This window comes from Ambystoma mexicanum, chromosome 10, assembly GCF_040938575.1.
Source record: "Ambystoma mexicanum isolate Mex_15411 chromosome 10, UKY_AmexF1_1, whole genome shotgun sequence".
NCBI lineage: Eukaryota > Metazoa > Chordata > Amphibia > Caudata > Ambystomatidae > Ambystoma > Ambystoma mexicanum.
Window position 1 is genome coordinate 776,827,779 of NC_090932.1, and position 23,811 is coordinate 776,851,589.

Here is a 23,811-nt window from a genome sequence, read left to right on the forward strand (position 1 = left end):
ACCCAATCATTATCTATGACTATCCCCATGGCCCCACAATCCACTGATGCCAGAATGGGATAAGCTTCTTTCTTGGAAGGCGATAGAAAGGCCTGCAGAATCACAAGATTGTTTTGTCCAGGAGGGTTCAAGAATGGGATAGATGTGGAGAAAACATCTCTCTCCCGAAGCTGTGCTCCATCTAGGATCGGGAGCTGGCGTTTCCCGAATGCCGGTGAGGGGCTAATGGACATTCTCTCACAAGATGTTTATCAGAGGCATAGTACATGCACAGCCCGGTTTGAATCCATCGCATCCTTTCTTGTGGAGTTATGGGTCCGCGGAAGGCTCCTAGTTGCATGGGTTCTGAATATGTGGTCAGGGAAGGAGCGGGTTCAGGTCTAGAGGAAGGTTCTGTAGAGGTCTTTTGGTAGGGCATTTTAGTCTCCTTCTTTTCCGCCTTCCTTTCCTAGATACGAAAGTCTATTTGTAAAGAGAGGTCCATGACAGCCCGGAAGGAACCCGGGCGAGCTACCCTGGCTAGCTCGTCTTTTATCTCTTCATTCAGCCCTCTTCGAAAGAGGGTAAAACAGGCCTCAGAGGACCAATCTGCTTCCTTGGCCAGTTGCTTAAAGCGTGTTACATAGGTAAGCATATCCTGAGATCCTTGTTGGAAGTCCAATAAGCATTCTTGGGCACTGTAAACCTGTTCCGGGTGGTCAAACATGGTCTTTAGCGCCCGTACAAAACTATCATAGTCATCCAGGAGGGGATCACACGAATTAACTAAGGGCGTTGCCCAAGTTAATGCATTCCCAGAAAGATGTGAAATCATAAAGCCCACCTTTGTCCTGGGGGTGGAGAAGTAGTAGGGTTTAAAGGTAAAGTGCACTAAGGCCGAATCGAGGAAGCCATGAAGGTTCTTTGATGAGCCATCATATTTATCCACCACTCCGCCCAGTAACACACTTTCCTTGGCTGCGGAATCATGTGACAGGACTAGTTGTTTCAATACAGCATTTTCGGCCTTAAGATTCTGAACTTCTGTTGTTAACTCCTGCATGCCGCGCATGAGGTCTTGAACTGCAGCCTCCATGTCCATAACTGTATCAGTTTGTTGGTGTCTCAATCTGCACAGGTTTCCCCCCTTCTCACCTGCCTGTGTTGTTTGTTCGAGTTTTTCGATGAAGTCTTCTTCCGCACCGTTCGGGTCTTGTATAACCCTTTGCGTGGGTCCTCGGTTCCAGCGTGTGGTTCGTGTCCCGTCTCCAGGGAAAGTTCAGATGTCTGGGAAAAAATTCCAGGAAATGGTGAGGAGCGCACTCGGAAGGCGAGTGCGAAGGAAATCCAGGAATGCAAGGTGAGGGCAAAAAAGGGGAGGATGAAGGAGGAGGAAAATTAGGGGACCGGGAACCAGGAATCAATGGAATTCGCTGTACGAACTATGGCAGCACACGCCTGAATACTGCAAGCGGTAGCGTTGAGACACGCAGGGCCACGGGGCGTGTCTGCTTTGTAGAACACAGAGCGTACAACGCGGAGACTGGCAAACAGCGTTTCACATTCAGCGGCCATGTTCGGAGTACTGCTGAGTTCAGTCTCCTATTGGTCAGGGACCACAAGTCCAGAAGGGACGCGTCCGGTGGTTCATGACACCCGTAGACAGTGGTAGATAAAGAAGAGACGGCAGTCAGGACCTGAAGGGTCCCGTTTTCCCCACACTTCCCTTCCCATTCCTAAGGGCAGCTGAGCCGGCGAAAAGCTGAAGAAGGCAATAACAAAGGCGGTGATCCCCAGACGAACCATGCGAATGGTGAGTGAAGCAAAAAATAAATAATTGAATGCTTTGGCAAATAGTGAATGCCTTAGAACAAGTAAAGGGAAAAGGTAACGGAGGGAGGAGGGAAAAAAACAAAAATATTCAGAAGTAGAGAAGACTGTGTTTATATAAGGGGATATTGACTCGAGAATAATAAAATAAATAAAGGTTACCGGGGAGGACACCCAGGAAGGGAAAGGTTACCGGGGGAGACGCCCGAGAAGTGAGAGGATTTGCCTTATTCCTACGCTTTAATATAGCAGCTAGAAGAAACATGTACCCAAAGTCCCACATAATGGGGAATGAATAGGCTACCACAACATTTAAAGATGTTGTGAAAGGGGTACGTTTACACTCCATGAAGGGGTAATGATTAGAGGCAGAGATATCTGTGTCCAGCTGGTGTCGGTCTATTCTGTTAAGTGTCTGTCTTACATGTTTGTTTGTTGTGACGTCATATGTATTGAACATTTTTTAAGAGAACAGTTTTAAAATTTTTGCAATTTAATAGCTGAGATAAAATCACACACAAATTGTTGGGTTTTGAGTGGATTAGAATATATAAAATGTTGAGAAAATTTGGATTGAAGCTTGCGGTGTTTGGTGCTCGCTTATATTGTCAGAAGTTGTTTAAACCACACGAAAACATTGACAAGTGTTGTATAAGAGGAAAGGGAACAGATTTAAGCATGGAGGACATGACTCCATTAGCACACTTATGCAAACAGTTGCCAAAACGCGCACCCAACCTAAAGAAATATACTACCGAGTGGGTTAAAGGTACCGCCCACAAGATGTTTATGCCATGGCCACAAAATGGGTCTCTATCCAAAGCCTTCTTACAGCATATGATGACATATTTGCAAGCCACATATGCAGACAAGAAGTTAGAAAAACGCCTTGCTGTTCTCGAGTTGTGGAAAATGTATGAACAGGTAAAGGAGGAAGAGCCACCAACAGATTGGATACTTAATGTATGCACAGAGGAGGTGAGATGCCTACCGCCCCTCCTGAAACGAGAGTTGAAGAAAGTAAGGACGAGGGATTGTACCCACTAAGAGAACTTAAAGCAGCCACAGGGTTACTGCAACCCTGCATATGAGACACCTACACATAGTAGTGACGAAAATCAAGGGAAAGATAAGGACAAAAATATAACCTCCGTGGTCCCAAGGGACAAGGAGAGACATGATGGCGAAAGAAGAGATCAGGCACAGACAAGTGCGTCTCTCGACAAGAAAAGAGAAGGGAAGAGAGGGAAGGGAAGCGAAGGTAGAACTGATGAGATAGCATTTGCAAAGGATGAATGGATGGGAGGACAAATCTTATTGAAACTCGATGGCAAAGGCAGTGATGATGCGAAACAAAAGGAGAGATTAGATGAGACACAGAGAAAGGGGAAGGAGAAGGAGTTAAGAGATGATAAGAAGGAAAGACAGACAAAGCCGAGAACAGCTATATCGCAAGGAGCAAGACAGACAGCTCGATCGCAACCCAAGAGCAGCCAATGATCAAGACAGACAGAAACAGCAAAGGTTAGAGGAAGAGCAAAGAATATGTGAGAAAAGAATAAGAAGACAAAGCGATGAAGAAATTCGAAGGGCAGATGAACATAGAAATGTAAAGAGAAAGGAAGAAGATAGGGTCAGAGAAGAGGCGAGGAAGTGCAAAGAATTTGATGATGATATCGAACGTAAGCGAAGACAGAGAGCACGCGATCTTGAGTATTGGGAGAGGGAGGTTAAAAAACCCGATCCAGTTGTAGACTGGGAAGACATCGAAGAATTCTTTCCTGCGTATGATTCGGTACCAGGCACATCCAGGGCAAATATTGAAGATGACTTTAACACCAGAAGCATCAGGGAAATGATCAATAGGATATATGATGAAATGAGGCTAGAACAGACACCCCAAGGGGAGGGGGAAGATGAGCGCCTGGAGAGCACTCAGCTGTACGACACTGAGAATGTTTCTCAAAGTAGTGGAAATAGAGACCTATCCCTGGATAGGCTAGAAATAAGTAGGAATAAAGAGGATACGGGAAGTTGCGTGAATTGGGGACAAACAATGTCCGACTCGGAAAGGGAGGAGCGCAAGCAAAATGAAGAAGGGAGGTGGAGTGAAAGACGACGCCCAAAGGAAAAAAGGATACGATGGTCAAACACTACCGAGTCTGCACCAAGGGCATTAGAGTCAGCCACGCAGTCTGACCGACATGAAGGAGTATCTCAGAGGGGGGTGTCTTCACCGCCCTATGTAGACAGACTAAGGACATTGGCAGGCAGACAGCGATGTGGGAATATTACCCCTGCAATAGACAGAAGAACAATGAGAGAAGTGAAAGAGGGCTACACATTCCAATTTCCGCTACTAGAGAAGGGGGGAGTAAGAACACAATATATTCCATGGCCGCACATGGATCGAGAAAACTTGAAAAACAAGCTTCCAATGCTGACATCGGGAGCCGGAAAGTGGATAGATGAGTTAGAAAACATGACAGGAGGAAACATGTTAGCTATAGGGGACATTAAGGACCTCCTAATCGCCATAATTGGTGAGAGAGCAGACGATGTGTGGGCACGAGCAGGCTACCCTGGTGTAACCAAAATTAATACCTTGCATGACAGAGCTCCATTTAACAATTGTAGAACCACAGTATGGAAAACACTACGAGTGCTGTATCCAGACACTTCTGATATGGGAGTTAAAATGACTCAAAAAATGAAGGATTCTAAGGATCCGTTAATTTATATACAGAATTTCCAAGACGCATGGGTACTCGAGACTCATGAATCATGGACGAAATCGATACCTGTGTTTTACCATATATTGTGCCAAGGGTTGCCAGAAGCGGTGCAGAAACAACTCAAGAAATTGGTAGGAGTTGAGGCTAAACCTTGGGCTCAAATACAGTTGACTATCGCACATTATTGTAGACTGCTGCAGGAAAAGTATCGCAAAAAGGAAGCAACTCCAAAGGGTGAGGAAGCAAAATTGGTGCAGAAGAAATGATCAAAGTATGCTCTTGAAGGAGTCATGATAACTAGCGTAGCTGAATCAAGCATGCAGCAGGTGGCTAGTCCACAACAGAATAATCAGGGTAACGTAGGATTTTACCCACGGGGAAGAGGTTTTAGGGGAAGAGGATGGCAGAGCAATCAGGGAGGTTTCCAAAATAATGAAGGAGGCTTCCTAAACATGCAAAATGGAAACCCGGATATGTCAAATGGGGTCAGGATTCACCCCTGGAAGTTATGGAGTTCTTGGCGATTGTATCCGACTCAACCTACGAGTCGGTCTAGTCCTCATCCAAGATGGAGGCTCACACTTTAAATCTAGGCCAGACCCACAGACCAGCGCGTTGTATCTGTTTTTCCAGTGCTTCCAACGCTGCTGTGCTTCGGCTCAGTGTTATTACTCCTCAGATCTTCATTGCCCTTCCAGGCCGTTTGGCCCCTCTGCCCTTCGTGTCTCTACCCTCTCTAGGGACTGTGTTGCTCCCTCGCTACTTTCCTTCTGGGCTTTTGTTTCTTACTCCCCTCCTTCTTTTATTTATCTATACTTCTTTCCATTTCAACTGCCTACAGTACTTTTCTACTTCTACCTTTCTGTCTCTTTATACGCCTTCCTCCATCTTGCTTTATTTCCAAGCTGCACCGAGGGTGATTTCTAAGGTTTACTCAGCTTCCTTATTTTGTCTGTTTCCATTCGCGGTCGCAGAGCCGCTTTCGCTTACTCCGTGATAGCGGTTCGGCTTCCGACACACCGGGTGACATTTATACTCAGGAAGGTAGCTTTCCTAGACACTGCCTTTCCGATTATACTTTCCTTCCGTTCTGAGATTCCACACTTACCTTCTGTGTTCTTTAGATCCCTCTTCCCTGGAGGTGCGTATCGCACTTGTCTTTCTCTTCCTTTTCTTCAAACCTTCTTCGTACTATGCTGAACTTGTCGCCAAAGACCCCTGCCATCTACTGCCATACCAACAGGGGAAACATTATTGCTGTATCGAGGAATGGTATTAAGAAGGTCGACCTTCATTCTTGCCGCATTCATTATTCAAGGACTATATCCATTGGACAACCATGTTTTTTTCTGCTAAGGCTTTTTCCCTGGAATTTGGGGTTTGGCTCCTCGGGGTCCCCCTTAGGCAGGTTTTTCCCTTCCTGCCAAGGTGGACTCTGGGGAAGCCAGACCCTACTTACGCGAAAAGAAGAAGAAACCCATCAAAGAAAAGCCGACAACCGACCACAAGAAGGCTAAGAAGAAGCCTGCTGCAAATTCTTCCAAGGACTTATCTTCTGAAGGCTCAGGTGAGGAGGAGGTTGGGGAGGAGTTTGCCTTATCTGACAAATGGGCAAATAATCTGACCACCGCTAGTATGTTGGCTATGTGGAATGACAGGGCACTTGGTGCGCACATGCAGAAATCAAGGCATGATATAGAACGGCCAAGGAATGGGAGCAGGCATGGCGAATACACCTGCAGTTTTACAACAGGGCATTGCACAGAATCACACGGTGCAACAACAAGCACCAGGAGTGCAACAAGGAGTGCAGCCTCAGAGCATGGGCAATTTTCCACAAGGAAAAACCCAACAGGCACCGCTGCAACTATCACAGACCATGAACCATGGAATGGGAGGTAACAATGGGAATGGGGGAAATCCACCAGCACACAGTGGGCCGAATTTATATATAAGTTAGGACAGCTCACTGGGAACCCTTATGTGCTCTATCCTATCAGTGACACCAGACCCTCATAGGGAACCTAGGGTGGATATCGTTATAGGGGGAAAAGAATATTTCTTCCTAGTGGACACAGGTGCAACACGCTCGTGCATATGTGAAGGCAAGTTTTCCTTGTCCGGCGAGGCCATAGATACTCAGACTTTTACAGGAGCTCACAGTCAAGTTCCCTTTACAAATGCACTCCCAGTCACCATAGGAGAGTGTGAAATGAATGTACCTTTATTATATTCACGTCAGACCCCAGTAAACATTTTGGGTCGAGACTTAATGACGAAGTTAAACATGACAATCTCATTCACGGAGGAGGGCATAGTATGCTCCACTCCAGGAATGCACTACTCAAATGTATGTGAAATGATTAGAGCATACGCAGGACACATAGCAATGAGGGCCTTACCATTAGAGCCAGAAATGTTCGCATATGGCATGCGTGTGCTTATGGCGGGATTGCCAGGCCTTGCAGACAGGATCATGAGAACCCCTGATGAGTTTTTATTCAGACCAAGAATACCTATGCATGAGGAGGAGGGACAAGTATTTCCTTTGATGATACACACAGCTGCAGTGCGAGGGAAAGTGGTTTTGGTTGATGGTTTCGATGACGAGGGCAGACAATGGTGCGCGATAATTGCCATTGAAGAAGGATGTCGGGTGACTGACGTCACCGATGATGATCTGTTTGAAGAACAAGCAGAAATGGGAGAGACAATGGTGGAAGTGAGTCTCACCTTTTGGGTTAAGATGCTTAAAAGAGAAGTACCTCAGAGAATGATGTTGGCACTAAAACGTCCTGAATATTTTGATGATGATATAGCTAAAGTGCCTGTCTCAGTATGGACTACAGGACCCTATGACGTAGGCCTCTTGAAGGTGGTGCGAGAAGTGAAAATGTAATTAAAACCATGAGCAATTCTACCCAAGGCACGACAATATCCCATGTCCAGAGAGGCAGATGAAGGGATTTTTAAGACAATTTCTACCATGATGGACCAGGGCATCTTAGTGACGTCAGAGTCACCATGGAATGTCAGTCTATCCTGTGAAAAAAAGTAAAGGGGGGTCTTGGAGGCTAGTGCAAGGCCTTAGACAAATAAACAATATTATTGAGGCTGAGTTCCCTCTAGTCCCTAACCCGTCTACAATGTTATGAAATATACCCATTGAGGCAAAATATTTCACAATGATTGACTTGAAAAATGCATTTTTCTCAATCCCGTTGCCCCGTGATTCACAAGATCTGACGTCATTCACGTTCAGACAAATGCATCTGAAAAGTACGAGGCTGCCACCGGGGTACTGTGAGTCCCTTTCTATTTTCAACAGAGTCCTGCAGATGGACTAAAGCAATATTGCATTAAAAAGTGTTGTTTTACAATATGTGGATGACATCCTAATCTGCAGTTCAACAGAAGAGCAATGCAGGCACGATTCTATTCAACTACTGACTATACTGGCTGAGAAAGGATATAAGGTTGACAAGGAAAAGTTGCAATATTGTCAACAGGAAGTGCTGTACATAGGCCAGCTGATCTCACATGAAGGAAAGAAAGTGACCCCAGAAAGGGATGAAGCCATATTGAACACGGCTAAGCCACACACGATAAAGCAAATGCAGAGCTTTTTAGGCCTATGCAACTATATCAGGGCATGGGTCTTCGACTACAGGTCTTACACTAAGCCTTTCATTCAGGCTCTAAAGAAGGCCCAAGTGACGAAAGAAAAGATTGAATGGTCTGAGGCCATGGAGAAAGGATTTTCTGAAATCAAAAGAGCTATCTGCACAGCTCCAGTTCTAGGGATCCCCAATTATGCAGAGGAATTTTATTTGTTTTTGCACACAAATGGCAGCGCCATGACGGCAGTGCTTGCTCAAAGAACCTTGTTGGGGTACAAGCCCGTGGTTTATTACAGCGGGAATCTGGACCCAGTAATGAGAGGCCACTTCCCATGCGAACAAAGTTTAGCTGCCGCAGCGTTCGCCATAGAGAAGGCGACAACCATTGTAATGGGATGCTCAATGACATTGTACGTCGAGCACTCATTATTTGCCATTCTAGAGAAACCAAAGGGCACATTGACATCTCAGAGAGCTTCTGCTTACGAAGTAATTATATCAAACCCATCAATTAAAATAGTTCGATGTAAGATAGTAAACCCAGCTATGTTCATCGCAGAGCCAGTCACTGAGAAAGAGCCGATACATGACTGAGCGAATTATGAAGAATTCTATGATGAAATTCACAGGGTAAAAGAAAATGCCTTGGCAGGAGGAGAGATTGTCTTTATTAACGGGTCTTCTAGAATCGACCAAAGTGATGGGCAAAGATAAACAGGCGTTGCTGTGATAAAGCACACATCGAATGGAGAGTTTCAAGTGCTTCTTAGTGCTTGAATACCATCTCATTATTCAGCACATGCTGCAGAATTATTGGCGTTGATACTCGCCATTGAGAATCACGCAGACCAGGAAGTAACTGTGTACAGTGGCTCCGCCTATGTGACGTCAACAGTGCACTCAGGCTTAGCGTGCTGGAAAAGGAGGGGTTACCTCCGAGCAGATGGCACGCCAGTGCAGCACGCAGCCTTATTGGACAGGCTGATTAAGACACTACAGCTCCCAGTGGGTATAGCGGTTGTGAAATGCGCCGCCCACATCAAGGGGACAGATTTTGTCTCACGCGGAAACCAAGCAGCAGGCACGGAAGCCAAGCATGAGACGATTATGGAAGTGGAAGTCGCCTGTACCAATGAAAGAATGTTGATTACACGAACTGCACCTGAGGGTTACAGCAATTTGGGGCAAACACAGTTCATGGAACTCCAAGGGGAGGCACCGCAGGAAGAGAAAAACCTGTGGAAACGTCGAGGGTGTTCTTTAAACCCCTCTGACAGCTTGTGGTGACAAGACAGCACTGGTAAACCAGTAATGCCTGTAGCCCTATTAAAAATAGCACTGGAGCAACTACATTACCCAGCCCATATGACAAAGGAGAATCTAGCAGCAACGCTCGCGGAAGACTGGTTCATACTGAATTTGGTAGAGCATGTTGCATTTTTTATGGTGAACTGCATGATCTGCCAGCAATTCACCGCTGGGCACACATTAAAAGTAATGAGAGGAGTCATCCCCAGGCCAAATGGGCCTTTTCCAGCACTTGCACGTCGATTACATCTACATGATTCAAGTATGCAACGGGTAAAGATACTTAATTGTTGTGGTGTGTCCATTCTCTAGATGGATAGAGGCAGGTCCATGCACACACCCAGACTCTAACTGTGCGGACATATTTTTAGTCAGGGAATTGTTCCCAAGGTGGGGGTATGCGAAGTCATGAGAGCAGATAATGGCCCTCACTTTGTTAATTCAATATTTGAGCAGATTAGCTTGCTGCTTGGTATAAAGTTCTCGCTGGCGTATCTTGCGCAAGGTAATGGGCTCTGTGAGAAGCTCAACGGCTTGTTACAGGAAAGGATAGCCAAGTTGAAGCTTACTCTAAAGAAGGGATGGCTGCACTGCCTTCCATTGGCACTGTATGCACTTCGGAACCAACCAGGGTCTGACCATCATTTTACGCCACACGAGATAGCCCCAGGAAGAAGAATGAGAACTCCCCTAAGACCCCGAGATAGAGCTAGTTGTGATGCCCAGTCAACAGGAGAGGTTTTAGGGTCGGAAATGCAAAATTATCTGAACTGTATGACATCTTGCCTTACTGTAATTTCATAACAGCTGCAGCAACGACGAAAAGGGTGCAGCGCAGAACAGAACACAGAAGGAGACACTGCATCAGAATCAGTTCAAGGTCTACTTGTTCCACTCGTCTTCCCTGGAGACGCCGTCCTTGTGAAAAACCATACAAGGAAAAGGTGGGACTAGCCAATATTCAACGGTCCTTTTACCGTAGAGGACTGCACTCTGTCTGCTGTGAAGCTACAGGGCAGGAAAGCATGGATTTTTCTCGGTGATATCAAACCAATGAGAAAAAGCCATACAGAAGCATTCAGAGATTTAGTTATAGCGAACTACAGGAAAACCTTAAGAATCAAGAGAAGCATGCATGAAGATGACAATGAACTAAACGACTACCTGGACAGCACAGCACATCTGGGAAACAACACTTGGTACCAGCACATGAAAGAAGTTGGAAGACGAAATTCAGAAGGAGAATGCTTTGTTTGTGCACTTCTACCGTACAGCATGGGGAAGTCCAAGATCTTCGTGGCTGTAGAAATCGATGTCCCGACAGCACAGTGTCTCTCACACATAGCAATGTGCAATACCAGAGGCCAGTTCATGGGAAGTGATGCCTCATTGATATTGGCAACTGAAACAGCTTATCCCGATGAAGATGATTATGTTCAGGACATTAAGACGAGAAACAGAGCTCACGCTAGGAATCATGTGATCAGGTACGAGAAGCCTGGAGTTAAAGGAGCAGGAATAACATGGGAAGTGAGCCCAAAATAAAATGTCCAAGGAAAAACTCCAGAAGAGGCTCAAAATTGGAAAAACAGAGGCCAAATGCAGATTTGGGGAACAGTGTTTTCACCAGACGGATGGGAAAAAGGAGTAGTGATCTGCAGAGCCTGGATGGTCCTCGGAGCCTGCAAGGCGGCAATTGAAAACTCATAAAGACTGTGCAAACCACTATGGCCTAAACATACAAAATTACTAACATGGGTCGAAGACAGAGGAGGACCCTTGCAGATAGTGCCACTGGAAAGTCCAAAATTGTGCTTCATGAACAATGGCACAAGAAAAATGGGGGAGAATCAAAACTGCAGATGAATTTTTGAGGCTCCAGGAATGACTCATGGGACTGCAGTGACCATGGATCATTATTGGGCATGTGGTCCCAAAGCATACATCAGACTGCCGATAAACGTCCACGTTCCAGCATTAGTAATCCCGAAAAGTGACCTGAATATTGACAGTTATCCAAAAGCAGATTCTCACCTGAGGAAGAAGAGATCTGTGGAACTGATAACCCGAATGAAGAGAGAGAATTACTTCTCTGCTAAATCAGAAGAAGCATTTCATGCAATCCCATATGAACACAGGCTGTTCAGCCTCACCTCATCAGTGTTCACAACGATTTTCATGCCACGAATCCAAGTTGGAGTAAATACTAAATGGTTGCAGATAACCAGATGGGAGTTACTTCAAACGATCAACATGACAACAAAAGGATTCAATGCAATCAAGGAAGAGTTAAGAGCCATCCGACTGATGACTCTCCAGAACAGATATGTACTTGACATGATCACAGCTATGGATGGAGGAGTTTGTGCAAAAATAGGAGAATCATGTTGCATGTTTATACCTTCTCACGACGAGGAAAATTGAACTTTGACAGAAGCTATACGTATGCTGACAAACCTGCAGAACCAGATGATCAAGGAAACCGACGAAGTTGATGATGACAGCTGGTTAAGATCACTGTTTTAATGGGTTCCACAATGGATGGCGGATGCATTCAAATTCTTGGGAGCCCTGCTATTGATCATATTACTAGGATATTGCGTTATCAAGATAATAATCTCGCAATGCCAGAAAACTGCAAAGAAAGCCATAGGGATGAAGATCATGATTGATGTCATACCAGGATGGAAGCCCAGAGATCTGACTGATGAAGAAATAAGAGATTTTGTGAAGGCTAGCAAGCACGCACCAGAAGGTACAAAGTTTCTTTATTCCAGAAAACACAGAAACTATGAAGGAAAATTGATTTACTGCAGCCCAAATGGACAATGTCAGCTGATGACATGGAACAAAGATGAACATGTAAGGACAACAGGAAGCCTGAGAGGAGTGATAAAAATATGGACTCCAAAGAGATACTTCTTCAAACCATCATGTACAAACCCAGAAGATGAAGAAGGAATGAACCCAGAAGATGAAGTGAAGATGAATACAGAAGAACCAGGTAAGATGAATCCAAAAGAGGAAGCGGAAGTGGTCGATGAATCGACCAGAGGGGGGAGTGTAGAGGAGGTCCCAAATAAAGCCTGCACTCCCATCACCCATTTTGAAGTACCAGGAACATTCGCACCAAAATATGTGACGTATGATGAGCAAATAAACCAGCAGAGAGCCGCAGTAGGGCTCTGCCCAGTGCCTATCAGAAGAACAATACCTATTGAAGTACCAATAACCAGACAACCATGGACAGTAAGGTACCCATTGAGAAAACCCTACCAGCAAATGAAACGAAATGAAGATTGTTTAAGTACTGTGCAGGAAGAAACCAAAAAGTCCTTAATGGAAGACTAATGGTGACGTCATGAGGGCCTGGACTAACGCACCCATAGAGGAAATGACGACCAAAGCATGACGCAAAAAGAAAAAACGCCATGAATAAGGACATCATGAACCTAGAAGAAGAAAGCAATGTTAAAATACAAAGAAGCTTAAACTGTGGAAAGGATGAAGATATTCAACCAGCTAACACCTGTACATATGCTTGTAACCGCATGAAAGCTAAGAAAGCAGTGCGGCTTGCTATGCTAAGTAGAAGAATAGAGCGGCAAGCACCATTGTACACAATCTACCTCAAAAAATGAAGCATGTTATATAAGTGCTTGTCCGCTTTGCACTAAAAGCAGAACCAACCCAGGTTTTTATAGGCCAAACGCAAGAAGATTCATATTCTAGCAAACACGAGGAAAGAAGGATGAATCGAAACTCGGCAGAGGCAGCTTGTGCCGGGGAAGCCAAGGTCATACCAATGGAAGCTATGAACAGTAGTTACTTTTAATTGAAGCTAAAAACAGAATATCCTGCCTCTGAAGGATCGAGATAAGAAGGCGAAGGCAGATGGCGCTTGAAACGAAAATCAAATACACAAATTGAGAGAAACGAGGCAAATTCACAGTGTAGTAGCACATGACCATCCGAGCAAGAAGAAGCACAGGGCCACACCTACGCTTGACAGCCGCCCAGGCAGAGATATCATAACTTTTCCTGACAAGAAGACACAGTTTTGAGGCCGACCACAGCCAACTAATTGATACATAGCCAATAAAGTAATGATGGATTGAGGGAAGGCCAGGTGAATCGTGGGGCACCCTGCACCTGGTTGACCATTCTGCGTGCTGCTAAGCAAAGTGGGAATGTATGCATGGGGTTGATGCCAACCCAATCACAATGGACCAAATAATCTAGGGTCCTATAGATAGTAGAACCAATGGGACGTTGTACTCATAGTGACGTCTACTAGAGTAATGTTAGAAGGAAGGGCTTAAATGCCCACCTGATAGTGTTTATCCAATCTTCTCACTTCGTTACCATATACAGATATAGGGCCTCATCACGAGTTGGGCTGTAGCCCTTAAATGCGGTGGTAACGGTATTACTGCCGCATTTAAGGGCTGACCCTATCATGAGTTGGGCGCTAAATCGGCTGTTTTACCTCCAGCTTTTTTCTGGAGGTGAAAATCCCTGTTTTCGGTGGTATTACAGCCGGCTGTATTAGCCAGCAGTATTAGCACCGACAATTCCCCATTGGATTTATTGGACCCAATCAGGAAGGGGGATTTACCGTTATGGCCCAACCCGTGATCTGGTGGTAAGACCACCGGACCAGTCGGTGCTAGGGCTATTACAGTCGGCGGTATTACAGCCGGGAATACAGTCCAACTCGTGATGAGGCCCATAGTACCTATAGTAAAGTTACCTTTTCCTAACCAATAGAATTGCATGTTAACTTTTGAGCGTTACACATCAGATTATGACGTGTTTTGGGTATAAATGTTACTGTTTGTATGAAGTTCGGGGGAGTTGAAGCGAGACGGACTATCGCACCACTGCTGATTGCCATGACTCCGGGTTTTTTGTACTTGTCATTTAATGGACTCCCTTTGCCAAACCATTGAGTTGTCCTTATTGACTGGTGTTGGAGTAATAAATCTGCACCCCATCCATTTCAAAGTGCAGCTATCTCGTCCTCGTCTTAAAGTACTTTTGGAGAAAACCCCGACTCTATGGGCCAGCCGGGGGTCTCACCAGTACACTCCCATTGGCCAAGGTTACCTGAAAGAGGCGAAGACGGTCTCCCATTCATGTGCGGAGTTTAGAAACCACTAACCATCCCTGCACTCCTGCAGGGCAGTAGTCATTTTGTCACAAGGGATAATCCAGGTATGGCTTTCAAAACATAATAGGCACTGCAACAAAACAAAAAAAATAGAGCACAGTTTGTGCAAACTCCCATCTGTAGGATCCTCTGCTTCATCCTGCTCATACCTAGTGTCAGTGGAACACACTACCCTGCTTTGCAATTAATATGGGACAACAACAGACAACTTGACACAGCCCAAAGGAGGCATGTGCTATCGTGCTAAGGTATCGCCAGAAAGTACACCACATTGTGCATTACTACTGCCTGTGTGTGTTCATGGAACGTTGCAGTAAATGCTTGAAATATGGGCTTTCATGTTCATATGTTGTTATTCTAGATTATGGGGTATGCGGGTGGTAGAACCTTCCGTAAAGCTGCTAAAAGTCAGAACTGTTTTTCTTGCTTTGAAGTTTGCTCATTTGTGGCCTTTCTTGTTGTGGTTAGGTGTCTTTGTATCTCATTATAAGTAGTTTGTTGTGTTTTGAAGTTGAAAACAGCTGTTTCTATTGCATACACATCTGTAATGTGCCTGCCTTTGTGTAGTTCCGATCAATTGTTTCATGTGATTGGGAAACCAGCTTTTTCTGAATCATGGAGGACCTCAATAGAGGATTTTGGCTGATGACATGTACGAGCAACGCTCCCTGCTATGGTCGGTGACATTTTTCAGATTTCTTAAAAGCATTGGGTCCATTAAAACTCCATAGTCCTAAATCTACTAGGGAACTTTCCCACTTATGCTGCTTACTCTCACTGTGCTGATAGGTTATGTTAAAGGTTCTTATACCATGCACTGTTGCCACTTGCGTAGTTCCTTTCTGCTCTGGCGGCTCTGTAAAGCAAGAGGGTACGAGGGTAAGTTAGCAGGACTCTGTGGGAAAAGGGAGCAAGAGAGCTGTGATGTGCTGTTGGCAGCTTCAGTTCGGTTGACACCATTCGCTGAGCGTAGGTGTATTTTTTCTGTTGGTAGCCATCATGTGCTGTTGTGCATGGCTATGTGTGGTTGGTTTGGCTGTAGTGTAGTGAAGTCTGTGCGGTCTGTTGTGCTGTAGAGGTATAGTTTTGTTTAGTTCGGAGTTTGAGAGGTGCATGCAGAAGGATGAGTTTTTTTTGTAAGGATGGTTAGTGGCGGTGCCTTATCCTACACCGTCTGTTTAGATTGACTGTTGCACGTATCCCTTCCCCTGTCATGTATTCCAGTGAAATACACTTGCCCCTCCCCCCTATGATGTGTGCAGAATAGCAGGTCATCATAGGGCTGTATCTTCCCCTCCAGTATATTTTTGGTGTGCCGCACTTACCACCCCCACAGATTCCTCAAGGGTGGGATGTGTTCTCTGTGTCCTGCTGTCCATCAGATTCCATCTGGGCACCTCTCTGTCCCCCCCTTAGGTGTTCTTGTTGGCGCTGTAAGACTACTATGGTGGGGGCTTGTGCAGTATAAAAGACAATTAACATACCATAACATGACTGCCAAGGCTGTGGTAACCCATGCATTTCCTTCACTGGTGATTTCTTCGCACTTGTCGCCATCTTCTCCTTTTCACTGACTGATGAAAGCCCAAAGGCAGGTTCCCTATTAAATGCAGTCTTCATTTGAACTCTGGTGGATATACTTGTGAGCACAGAAACTCCCCTCATAAGGATTCATTACAAGAATTGTGATAATAGTAAACACATGTGGTGTTATAAATGCCTCCTGTTTAGTTTGGGCTATTAGGTGTTGCTTGCAGCACCTATAAGCCTAAACTGTTGCATTTGAGTGCAGATAGGGAGAAATGGCATATGAAATGTGATACACAGCTTGTAGGTGTTGTTTGGTTATTTGCCCATCCATTAACTTCCCATGGCCATTCTAATTCATTTGACCATGCCGAGCCAGTTCCTGCCTCTCTCGCCCAAAACACCCCCCCATGGGAACTCTTTGAGCTCGGTTTAATCAAGCCTTGCCATCATCCTGTGCACTCGAAGTGCCTGCCAGTGTTTTTTCAAAGCAGTCTTGTGAGAGTTAATGACTTACCTGGGGTTGTAAACCTGCAATTAGTGTAGTAAAAATGTTTTAACAAGGTTTGCCTTCAGCCACTCAAATGTATTAGCACTCTGAGCGGGATGTACTTATAAAAACGAAAACGAAAAAATCAAATTACAAATCACAGACACAACCAGTCCGCATTTAGTAATTCGAACTTTTGTGTTTTTCTGTGGTCCCCAGCAACACATGTATGCAGAGGACAACCCCGCAACCCCCGCAGACCATAATACCGGACAAGGGCAGCGGGGAACACCCCTGCAATTCCTGCTCCCCTAGTTCGGTATTTTGGTAGTAGGTTTTTTTATACTAGACCAAATGCACACTATTTGTGCATTCAGTCATTTAGATACGATATTTTCGTCCAACCCCCTCTCGGTGTCCTTCATTGAAGTACTGTTAAAAACAAGTATTGGCAAAGCCAACAGTTTTGGCTTGTGTATCCGTATTAGGCATTTGCCAGGCTCTGCTATTAGATGCCCAGGTACGATTTTGCACCTGTTAACCATCAATGACCAGTTACTACCACTATGGCTGTGCCTGGCAAGTGCCTTTCCCATGCCTACACAAAAGCACAACCTTTTGCCATTGCCCATGCTTGTTTTAAAATACTGCCTAATTAAGAGTTGGCAGTACTTATCATGTGAGGTGCATAGAAAATAACCTCTATGCACCTCATATGGTAACCTTCCCATTCAATATTTCGGAATTATGTTAAAAGAAGTTTAAATCTCATGTATTTGTCTTTTCCACAATTCTCATATTTAAGCCCTTTTTATTTCCACTAGCCAGGCAACTTAGGCAAATAGATGCCTATGTTCATGAGAATCCAGACAGCATGAATTTGATAATGTTCTCAGCATGTGTTTGCTCCACAAATATATATGTCCCTGTGTTTCCATGGTAGCAGTCTGTCTCTGGAGTGCCTTTCAAATGAAATGAGTTTGGGGGTGTTGATTGGAGTATATGTGTGCCTGGCAATTCCTGGCATGGGATTCAGGTAGCGCCGTGACGCTGATTCAGCAATGAATGGAGGGGAGAGGATAGCCATGCAAATGAGCATAATTTAGGGTAAAGAAGCAGAGGGGAAGGAAGAGCAGAAGAGTTAAAGGCAGAGCAGTGAATACGCAGCAGAGATACAGCGGGAGGCGGGGCTGAGGACGAAGAATGGTGCAGTCGCCGGGTTCAAGGTATAGGGAGGACGTACAGTCCATTAAAAGGCAATGGAGCAGGATTAAATGCAAAGAGCAAGGTGAGTGATGATATATGGATGACGCAGTGCCTACACGCGGTCTGCCCGCACAGTCAATTGCTACAGCGGAACAGCGGGCCAGTCAAACTATGTACCTCACAAAGAAGCCATGCAAAGGAATTGAATCGGCTAGTTTGACCATCAGTGATCAACACATGTGATTTAATGAAAATGATTTCTTGTATTTTCATTCAAACTCACGAATTTGGATGCACAAAGGTTTGCACTGGTGAGCATCTCAAATGTGTACCTGTTACCCTGTATATGATTCACAAAGCCTACAATTTGAAAACAATCAGGATATGCCTGGAGAAGGTGTGTGTTGCCCCTGCGAGCATATTTGCCATTCACATGACACGTGCACTTGAGAATCGCGAACACACACAAGGCAACTCCATATATGCTCCCAGTTTAGGCCCTGTGAATCGCACATAGGACAGCAAGTGGCCATCTACGATGCTCAGGGGCACGTCCCAGTTGGCTCTAGAGGAAGTCTTTAGGAATCGGGCCCTAGGTCTCATTAGTTCAATGAGATCAATTGTGTTTTATGTGTTCACATGTCTGCCAAGACAGTTCATATACCACATGCATAAAGTAGCTTACCTGAGCTGGTGCACCTCTTATGAGCATTGTATCTGCCCAAAGAGCCTTCTTAGTGATACAGGCTGAGCAGAGCAAGTTATGAGCACAGTACAGATATGTCCGATCAGACACACAACTACATCTGTGACAACTGACAAGTTTACAGTAACCCCTACTTGCTGAAAGTGCTGAGCTGTTGGGGCAGGTTACATTATAATGTTTCTATTCTACATGCTATTTAAAAGAGCTGTCAGTGGCAGGGACATTTAAGAAACAAGCAAACAAGTAAATTGTTGTTTTAAAGGAATAGTGCGCTCAAAAATATTATTGTCCCGAGCGTTCGGGCATGTGGTTTTAAGCATACGTTGATCGATCGTAAACACATTTCCTATGCACCTTACCGTAGTTTTCCTCACTTTTACACATGCAAAATCAGACAGCAGGGCGTGGCCATCTTGTGCTAATCTTATCCGATTATCCATCGCCCTAAGGTGAACTGCCCTGGCGGCACTAAATCATATCCCCCGCCCCTGAAGCTGACATCACCATTACTAGCAATATTCTCTGCCTATCTCCATGACGTTACTGTGCAGCATAGCCAAACGCGCCCAGTCATCACCTACGTATTGACGTCAGTTGACGCAGACCCAAAATATCAACACACATCCTCTCACAGAAGAGCGCGTCCCAATTCTAAATACAAAACACTATTTTTAAAGGAAATCGTAATACTCTGCAATTTAGAATGTGCTTTTATTTCACAATAAACACTCTGAGAACATCCGCCAATTTCCACATTCAACCACATTGGTAATTTCTTTCTTTGTCCTCGATCCACAAATGTTTATCGTGAGTCACACGGTGTTCCTTTGGGTATAAGAAGAACATTGGTTGCACCGTGATTCGCAAGGCTTTGGCATCAGCTTGTTGCTAGACCACCGTAAATGATGTCAAGTTGCTCCGTGTTGCTGGTACCGCGAAAGGGCATATCGGCCCGGGGCGATCGTCCCAAAACAGCGTGATGGAAAGCCAGCCATTTAGGTGTATCTGCAAATGCATGCTGAAGAAGCCATCAATTGTAATCTAACTGATGACATTCGCAGAATGGGAGGATGTAGCTGTGTAGAAAACATAAAAGAAATGTGTTTCAGTAGCCGTTCTTTATTCTAATTTGTCAATTTACATATTAATTATGCACTATGTGAAAACCAATGATGAACACAAACATGAAACAATGGAAACACAGAGAAAACATTGTGGAATGCTAGAGTCTATGATGTGCTTGAGAGGTTAGTACTATGGTGTATGTTTAGCTTGCAATGGGATGCGGAAGTTGACGGAAGAATTCGAAGAACACATAGATGGCGTTTTAACAGAAAATTAGCATAGAATTTGGCATTGGTGGAACCTGTGGGAACCCAGACGTGGACTACATGCATTTCGGTGCTGGACTGCCCATGTGCGCGGGACAAGACAAGTACACACAGGTTGTTTTTGCGTGTCGTTACAATATGGCAAAAACAACAACCCATTACAATGTTAGCCAGCAATACCGGTCATAAAATGAAACCTTGACTCGTCCGTCTATAAACTCATCTACAGTAAAATTTACATAATATTTGGCATTTCCATTCTCTCGGCATAACGCAGAGTGTCTGTTCAGATCAACAAATTTTCATAGAATGAAATTACATGTTCCTTTGTCCAATTTTGGAATGTTGAACCTTATCATATTTGACGGTATTACACACCTCGCTTCATTCATTTTATTGCAAATCCTCCCTTTCTTCCTTTTTTCCAAGGACGAAAAACAATCGACCCTGCTTAGAAGTGCCTATGCTATGTTTACTTTTGGTGGAGGGAAGCCACAAATCAGAAACATACAGTGTATGATGCATGGCTGTGACAGCTCACAAGCAGAAATCAAACGCGGTGACCTTCACTCCCATGGGAGCTATAAACCCTGCAGACCAATGTGGCATTTGAAATATTTTCGAAAAAGAAACAAATTGTTTGCTGGCATCCACCAATGCCACGCAAAGTTTATAGTGATTTACTTATTTTATGAAAACAGTAACAGTTAGTGTCCTCCCCATTGTCACATCTGCATGCGCCCTGTTTTTGAGGAGGAATGTGCTCTGCTGATAACGTGATACACTCGCAAGTAATAAATAGAAGTGCCATTCCATCTCCACTGAACTTCGCGCGCACTAACAAATGTTGGAGGAGAGGCGGTATATCCCGCCCCCCTGAACCATTCTTGTATCGGTCATATGACACCTCAATGACTCCTGTACATATTTACATCACTCATGTTTCATATAAGTGTATTAACGCTCTGATAATGTGTATGTTTTGAACCTTGTTTTGTTTACTTCCAAATGCCTTATTTTTAGAGTACCTCTGCCCCTCTGGTGAACTGCTCACTCTCCGAGCCCCTTGCAAAGCCAACCCCCAACACATGTCAGCTCAGCCAGTCTCCTGTTCTCACGGGAATGCAGCTATTCATTTTTGCAAGTAGCGAGTCCCGAGCCCTGACAAAATGTGCTCGTACGAGAATGTCAGACCAATCCCTGCTCCAACCTTTGTGCACAATCTGTCTGTGCTGACTGACTCATGCCATCTCCAACCCCCTCGTGCCAGGCCGCGCTCCCCTGAACCCATGACCCCTGTTCCCTTTAAACGCAACTGTTCCCCAGACCCTACCACCACACCACCTCGAATTCACCTCCCATATACCTAATCTGGAGTCGTCATATATTTTGGTAACACTAACACCTATCTCCACTGTGTTTCAAATCGTTAGACTCCAAAGGCCACAAATCAATGATCAGCCCTTCTGATAAGGCATCAGATAGCAACAACCCCTAACACATGCCCCCATAAAAAACATATAGGTCAGAATGCACCTATTTCACACCAACAGCCCCCTTTCATGCGTTGTTTTGCTTACAGTCAGTAGTTCTTGCATGCCAAGTTTGTTATCTAGACTAGGGGCCTCATTACGACCCTGGCGGAATGGGTTAACGGGTGCCGCAAAAGGAGGCGGACCCATTAAACCCGTTCCGCCACATTATGAGGTCCCCTCCTGGGACACGGTAAGCACGCCTGGTAAAACCAGGCATGCTTACCGGGTCCCGCGAGGGGAAGAGAGAGCAAACAACAGGCCACTCGTAATCGGCCCGTTGTTTGCTCCCTCTCCCATTCCCATTCAGCCCTATGGTGGCTGAAATGGGAATGGGGAAGGTCTGGGTGTCTTTGTATTAAATGGAGAGTGTTGGTGATGCACGATGTCCTGAATGAAGGGTATCATGACAGAGGCTTGTAATCCTTAGTCGCAGTTTCTGTGTGGGGATGACCAGGCCATTATCCTTGAACAAATACCCGTCCTTTGTTTTAAGATTCCATCGATTCCTCCCAGTAAATTCCTTCTAGATCCCAGAGGACTGGGTTTGAATCCGAATGTCTTCCAGGAGGCTGATTGCTTGGGCTACAAATATTGTGTGGGGAAACATCTTTGGGAAGGATCGATCTTCAAGAGTTTCATAGTCGGGAGGTCGGGATAAGGCGTCAGCAATTATATTGTTTGTTCCAAGAACATGATGGATTTGGAACTGGTGCTGGGAAAAGAAGAAGGCCCAACGAGCTTGATGACTATTCCTACATTCCAGGGATTGTAGAACTTGAAGATTCCGATGGTCCGTACAGACCTGAACAGGATGTTTTGCTCCCAGGAGTAGATGACGCCACTCTGTGAAGGCTTGACGGATGGCTAATAGTTCCTTTTCCAGAACAGAATAATGGGTCTCGCTAGGAGTAGGGGTTCATGAGAGATAAGCGATGGGGTGTTCTAACTTGTCCTCAAATTCCTGTATTAGGACTGCTCCGATGGCGTAGTTAGAGGCATCCGTCTCCACTAGGAAAGGTCGATCAATGTCAGGTTGAGCCAGGATGGGGGCTTGTGTAAACTCCGACTTCAATCGTTGGAATGCTTCATCTTGGGCTGCTGTCCAGAGAAAGGGAGTATCCTCCTTCAACAATGTAATGATCGGTTGTACTATCTCCGAAAAGGAAGGTATGAAGTTCCGGTAGAAGTTGGCAAGCCCCAGGAAGGATTGAATCTGTTTCACAGTAGTTGGAACAGGCCAGGATAGTATGGAATTTACTTTTGAGTGGTCCATTCCAATTCCTTCTGGACTAAGGACAAATCCGAGATAGTGAACAGTAGAGACATGGAAAAGGCATTTCTCGGGTTTAGCCAGGAGCTTATGTTCACGTAGCTGTTGTAAGACTGCCTTAACATGCTCTTCATGCTTAAGATGGTCCTTGGAGTATATCATATGAACTATCCAGGTAAACTATGATGAAGAGGAACAGCATATTGGAGAACACCCGATCCATAAAATGTTGGAAGACCGCTGGGGCATTGGCGAGTCCGAAGGGCATAACCAGGTGTTCAAAGTGAGCAAAGGGTGTTCTAAAGGCTGTTTTCCATTCGTCACCCTCCTTTATACGGATCAGATGGTAGGCACCTCTGAGATCCAATTTCGCGAAGGCTACAGCTCCTCTCACCGCTTCCAGGATATCCGAGATTAAGGGCAATGGGTAGCGGTCCTTGAGGGTGCATTGATTAAGACCACGATAATCAAGGCAAGGCCTAAGCTCCTTAGTATCTTTCTTGGGAACGAAAAACAACGAAGCGCCCGCCGGGGAGTTGAATGGCCGAATGGTGCCATTGACTAGGTTGGTATCCAAGTATTCTCGGAGGGCCCTTTTCTCTGGTTCTAATAGAATGAACATCCTTCCAAAGGGAATCACTGTTGAGGGTTCAGTATCAATAGCGCAGTCTTCAGGTCTGTGAGGGGGTAGGGCCTGAACTATGGCAGTTGAAAAGACATCAGTGTAATCCTGATAGGCCCTGGGGACCTGGATAATATTTGAGACCGTGAATGGGCCTTGCTGGTCTGTCAGCGTACCTTCAGAGGATCTTGACAAGGAATCCAGGGATAGACAGTGAGACATACAATGTTCTGAACCAAGAAACAAGGATCCTGCCGCCCAGTTGATATATGGGTTGTGCTTCTGTAACCAAGGCATACCCAGTACCATTGGATAATGGGCAGACTTTATGATGTCAAATTTGATCACTTCTCGATGATGGTTTATCAAGAGCTGGATCTCTTTGGTTTGCAGGGTTGTGGGTCCTGAAGAGAGAGGTCTTCCATCGATGGCCTCTACAGGTTGCATGATGTCTCGAGTTTCATATGGAATGTGGTGGG